At 42.4% G+C, this 6,328-nt stretch overlaps 1 long non-coding RNA gene across 1 annotated transcript; it reads left to right on the top strand.

Moving 5' to 3' along the window:
* The first annotated feature begins 2,056 nt into the window (after positions 1 to 2,056).
* On the top strand, positions 2,057 to 3,396 carry LOC114427074 (uncharacterized). Its single transcript, XR_003669424.1, has 4 exons — positions 2,057 to 2,245; positions 2,758 to 2,951; positions 3,026 to 3,094; positions 3,218 to 3,396. It is a non-coding gene; the product is annotated as an uncharacterized LOC114427074 (long non-coding RNA).
* The last annotated feature ends 2,932 nt before the right edge of the window (positions 3,397 to 6,328 follow it).

Here is a 6,328-nt window from a genome sequence, read left to right on the forward strand (position 1 = left end):
TTATCGCCACCTTTTGGACAGACGCTATCCTCTGTGCGCCGTGTTTCTTCTTCCAGGAGCGGTTTGCCAGCTGCGCTTCCTCCTTCTGTCTGTGTGTTCTGCACCTCTCCACATTCATCATGCCCACAATAAATTCCGACCAATCACAGCATGGTTGACGCACAGCCTTGAGAGCTCGAGAGCTCTGCACAACGGGCGGTCCGAGATAAAAAATGAAGTCATTCTGATCGGCTATTCAGGTCAGAAGAGACATTCAGAGGCTGTCTGAGGTCACTTCCTGTTTACTACACATTGCGCTCTGGAGCCTTCCCCACTGTGCAGTTTGTCTGATTAGCTGTGTCTCATTTCAGGGTCTGCATCCTTCGGAGGACGCAGCCTACGCGGTCTCAGGAGGCCGCGTCCTCCTGAGGATCCTCCGGAGGATCCTCAACCTTTGGTAAATGGGACGGTCTGGCCTTCAAAGCACTTCCTGATTGTGGCGCGACGTCATACATTTTGCCCCGGGAAAAACAAAAGCAGCGACAGCGACACAACACGGACTACACAACAAGCGGGACAACAGTGTGGATTTAGAAATTTGGAATTTTTTAATATATTTATTTGTTGTTGGAGGAAGAGGAGAGGCGGCTCCAGCGGCAGCAAAACCGGTGACGGCTCATTTTCTTCAGGCTGGGAGAGCGCAGTAGGGAGGTGACGGTAAGCTGCTGTTTAACCACATAATTGATCATAATTAATATACCAGTTACTGAGCAAACGCTAGATATATAACCAGTAGATAGACAAATATGATTAAATGTAATTTATATTTTATTCAATTGTAAGACTTGATACAGGGTCTGTTTGTAAGTTTAATACTTTAAATTAAATAGCTAAATGTGTAAGAACCCTGCAAATAACCCTGAAACCACTGCTTTAATGTGTCATTAAGCATCAGGTCTGTCACTACACCAGAGAATTACTGCTGGGTGGAGGAGAGTGGGGCTCCCTGCAGGACGAGCTGTCTGTCCTGGAGGAGGTGTACTGACCATCATCACCTTTGGAGGGTGAGGATACATATTTTATAGCTTTTCATATTTTAAGCTGCTTTGGAAACCGCTCTGTGGAAGTTATTATTTTTATTTTTGCCCTTTTTAAAAACATCTTTAGTAACATGGCAGCCGCCGATCGTCAGCTCTGCAAACCCTGATGGACGATGTGGTGGACAGAGGAGACAGACACCCCCCTCCCCCAGATGATGTCCCACTCACAGCCAGAGGACTCCAAGGTCTTCACCGTGGCATCATCCAGTCCAGCAGCACCAAGGACTCCTGCTCAGCCAAACATTTATATATATGTTCTTTGTGAATAGTATTTTCTGCTGATCTTTTATAAATAATAAACTGTACATTTTCATAATGCCCACTGGTAAATAGTTAGAAATGTTCAAACTGTGTCTTTGTAAATATTGTACATAACAGAACAATAAATGATTTACTGAGAAGTTGTTCAAAAGTTTACTTAAATTATAAATAGGTAATGAAACACATAATGTAACAAGGTTAGAAGAGTTTAAGAACACAAAGACAAGAACAATTTAATACACAATTTAATAAGTAACATTTAAATAACACAGAACATAAAATCACTGCTGTCCAACATCCTCTCAATGAGCTGAGGTCTGTCCACTCTTTCTCTGCTCTCTCTCTCCCTCCCTCTCCAGCCTCACGTCCTCCGTTATCAACTGTCAGGTTTCTTCTGTTTCCCTCTGCTCCTCCTACAACAAAATGCCAACAGGCAGAATGACCGTTTGATATAATAACGATAATATTGCTCCTCACGTGAACTATACTTTATACTATACTACAGTAAACAGTCCAGAAACAACATTCAATCAAAGCGTTTAGTTTACAGCGCCTCGTATCAACAGGACGTCATGTTTGTAAATATAAAACTAATTTTTTTAATGCCGCTGTCACTACTAGCATTTTAAAACTCTCGAACTACTGCTCTTTACTTACATTTAAATGTGCTCTATGCAGCCATCATTTCCGGGATTGATGTAAGGATGGAACGGTATTTCCGGTCGGACTGTGCAGACGTGCCAGGAACATGGCAGACTGTAAGTTCACTCGGGGCCTTTTGGAGTTACCAAAGTTTTCTGTTAACGATGTACGTCGTATTGTAAGAACATCGAGTACAACGCCACAGAGTAAGCTTGAAAAGGGTTTCAAGTTCTATGCGTCCTCGTATCTCTGCAATTTCGAAGGTAAGTTGTCAACGCTAGCTCTAGCTAGCCTGCGCTACTAGCCTAGTGATGTGACTGGTGTTTTTTTGTCATGATCCGTCCTGCTTCATTTTAATCATGTTACTAGAATTGCCTCGGAAGTTATTGTTAGAGACAAGACCAGTGTTGTGACAGTTTATAAGAACAATTTCAAAGTTTAGCTGGTACAGGTTGTAATGCATTATTTGTAGTCTTGTTTCATTAATGCAGAACATGACACCACTCAAATGTGCATTTTAACTGGAGTTAAAATTAAGTTCAAAGAAAGCTTGTTCATTGAACTATTGCATTACTTGGTTCATGTGCAATACTGCACAAGAATGAGACAGTATAGCCAAGTATGCCAGTAGGCGGGTGATGCAGAACAGCACTAATGTTACATGTGACAGGATATGAGTGGCTTACACCACTAACAACCTGACAGGAGAGGTTTGCTCCTATTGCGGTTATTGATTTAGTTTTGAACATTGTATTTTTGCCTCTGTGCGTTTCAGATGACATTACGTGATTCACAGCCAGATGTGCTGATTTCCAGCTACTGCACTTGTGTAGCGGGTTGTGGATCTGGAACCACTTGGTTGCATTGCTTTTCCAGACAGCTCACTATTCTGAATGTGGCATGTCTGTTGTCCCTCCAGTCCTTTCATGCACAGAGACGGAACAGAAGTGGCATAAACCGCGAACAATGGTTTGTATCATTTAAGTATCTAATGCTTGTGTCACACTTACCAGTCACTTTCCTACCACTGTTTCAATAAACAGGGGGTGAAACCAGGATGCCATGGTTGTTATAAAGCCCAAACCAGGTGCTACTTCAGCCAGTGGAGTTAGGTATGTAGATGCAAATTTAATTTAACAGTGTGTTTGCTATTGATTGTTGATTGATATTATTCCTTTTGCTGTTGCTGTTAAATGTCTGTGTACACAAATAATGTTGACTACCTGTTATTTCAGAGCTGCACTTTACAAGGCCTACAGCGGTGAGCTCCCAGTTCCCTCTACCCTGGACCTGCCTATGCTGGAATGAAGGCGGAGTCTCTTCCACTAATCTGCCAAATGAACATCTCAGCTGACAAGCCATGCATAAGTGAATTCAACACAATAATAAAAACATGAAATCAAGCATTTTAAAATATAGTCATTTATTTTGTTAATTGTATTGTTATTGTACATTGTATTCTTTGTATTTCATTTCATTTGTATTCATTGTATTTTTTGCAAATGAAAGTAAGAAAATCATTACATACTGTTTCTTTTTTTAATGTTTAGATTAGCCATTTCTTGCCCAGGCTTTCACCAAGGGACCATTTTGATAGTTCACCAAAAGACAGGCAACAGTAAAAAGTTGGTTAATGCTACCTGTAAGTGCAAGGGGTATCACTGTGCTGAATATGAAACAGTACAGGCACGGCTCCAGACCGCAGTCGTCGTCTTCCAGCCGGAGTGGGAGACTCGATCAGATCACCAGGAAGAAAGTGTCGTGAACACACTCGGGAACTACTAGTGACTATGAAACGGTCTCTCCTGATGTTAATTACCCACCGTCTCTGTAACTCTTCATCTTTCGGGAAAGTGTGGAAACTCAGGTACGAATTACACCTAGCTGATGCTGTGCAGAAAGGCACACAACAGTGGTGGCTAGAGCTGCTGTCCTCACGTTTTTGAAAGGATAATTTTGTGCGTTTACATGTCATATTTATATGTAGAGGTGGCTAGAGTTAGACGCATAGTAACAAAAAAACACAAAAGTTTGCAGCGAAGATTGACGAGCAGTGATGAAAAAAGATAAGCTAGCATAGTGTGTGCAGTCCAGCGCGCATTCAACAGTTACCGGATGTTTGCATGCATCCCGACCTTTCAGCGGAAATGACGTCACGTTCCTGCGTGCATAGCGGGCAAGCTCTTGAGTAGAGCCCTCAGTGTATCCCACAATGCATCATGAAAAGCAGTGTCCATCCGATGGTCACAACGGCTGTGTCCCAATTCAGGGTCTGCATCCTTCGGAGGACGCAGCCTACGCGGTCTCAGGAGGCCGCGTCCTCCTGAGGATCCTCCGGAGGATCCTCCACCGTTGGTAAATGGGACGGTCTGGCCTTCAAAGCACTTCCTGATTGTGGCGCGACGTCATAAATTTTGCCCCGGGAAAAACAAAAGCAGCGACAGCGACACAACACGGACTAGACAACAAACGGGACAACAGTGTGGATTTAGACATTTGGAATATTTTAATATATTTATTTGTTGTTGGAGGAAGGGGAGAGGTGGCTCCAGCGGCAGCAAAACCGGTGACGGCTCACTTTCTTCAGGCTGGGAGAGCGCAGTGGGGAGGTGACGGTAAGCTGCTGTTTAACCATATTATTGATCATAATTAATATACCGGTTACTGAGCAAACGCTAGATATATAACCAGTAGACAAATATGATTAAATGTAATTTATATTTGATTCAATTGTAAGACTTGATACAGGGTCTGTTTGTAATTTTAATACTTTAAATAAATAGCTAAATGTGTACGAACCCTGCAAATAACCCTGAAACCACTGCTTTAATGTGTCATTAAGCATCAGGTCTGTCACTACACCAGAGAATTACTGCTGGGTGGAGGAGAGTGGGGCTCCCTGCAGGACCAGCTGTCTGTCCTGGAGGAGGTGTACTGACCATCATCACCTTTGGAGGGTGAGGATACATATTTTATAGCTTTTCATATTTTAAGCTGCGTTGGAAGCCGCTCTGTTGAAGTTATTATTTTTATTTTTGCCCTTTTTAAAAACATCTTTAGTAACATGGCAGCCGCCGATCGTCCGCTCTGCAAACCCTGATGGACGATGTGGTGGACAGAGGAGACAGACACCCCCCTCCCCCAGATGATGTCCCACTCACAGCCAGAGGACTCCAAGGTCTTCACCGTGGCATCATCCAGTCCAGAAGCACCAAGGACTCCTGCTCAGCCAAACATTTATATATATGTTCTTTGTGAATAGTATTTTCTGCTGATCTTTTATAAATAATAAACTGCACATTTTCATAATGCCCACTGGTAAATAGTTAGAAATGTTCAAACTGTGTCTTTGTAAATATTGTACATAACAGAACAATAAATGATTTACTGTGGTCACTGAGAAGTTGTTCAAAAGTTTACTTAAATTATAAATAGGTGATGAAACACATAATGTAACAAGGTTAGAAGAGTTTAAGAACACAGAGACAAGAACGATTTAATATCATCCTTTAATTTAATAAGTAACATTTAAATAACACAGAACATAAAATCACTGCTCTCCCCCTCTCTCTCTCCCTCCCTCTCTCTCTCTCTCTCTCTCTCCAGCCTCACGTCCTCCGTTATCAATTGTCAGGTTTTCTTCTGTTTCTCTCTGCTCCTCCTTCAACAAAATGCCAACAGGCAGAATGACCGTTTGATATAATAACGATAATATTGCTCCTCACGTGAACTATACTTTATACTGTACTACAGTAAACAGTCCAGAAACAACATTCAATCAAAACGTTTAGTTTACAGCGCATCGTATCAACAGGACGTCATGTTTGTAAATATGAAACTCATTTTTTTAATGCCACTGTCACTACTAGCATTTTAAAACTCTCGAACTACTGCTCTTTACTTACATTTAAATGTGAATTCGGCACTCCTGCCGGTGCCGCTGCCGCTCGCTTGGTCCGTCATTGTACTATTGGACAAAAAGTAGGCCCGCAAAGCATTGTGGGATATTTAAGGCCACGAAGGATGGTAGCGATGCGTCCTCCAAATTCAGGCAAAAGGAGGACGCATTTGGAGGACGCATTTGAAGGACCCTTCGACTTTTGGCGAATTGGGACAGCCTTCGCGCAGCTTTGTGACGTAAGCGGCCTTAAAATGCGCACTCCGAAGGATGCAGACCCTGAATTGGGACACAGCCTACATCAGCTACATGTACCATCATGCATTGCGTGGACCGTCTAGAAGAACGGGGAGAGAAGTTAGCTGTCTCATAAATATGATGATGGTTAAGTGACTGTCACATGACCCGCTGTGTGTGTTTTATTCATGTTTAATAATAAAATGTTCAT

Source organism: Parambassis ranga, chromosome 2 (assembly GCF_900634625.1).
Source record: "Parambassis ranga chromosome 2, fParRan2.1, whole genome shotgun sequence".
In the NCBI taxonomy this organism is placed as follows: Eukaryota; Metazoa; Chordata; class Actinopteri; family Ambassidae; genus Parambassis; species Parambassis ranga.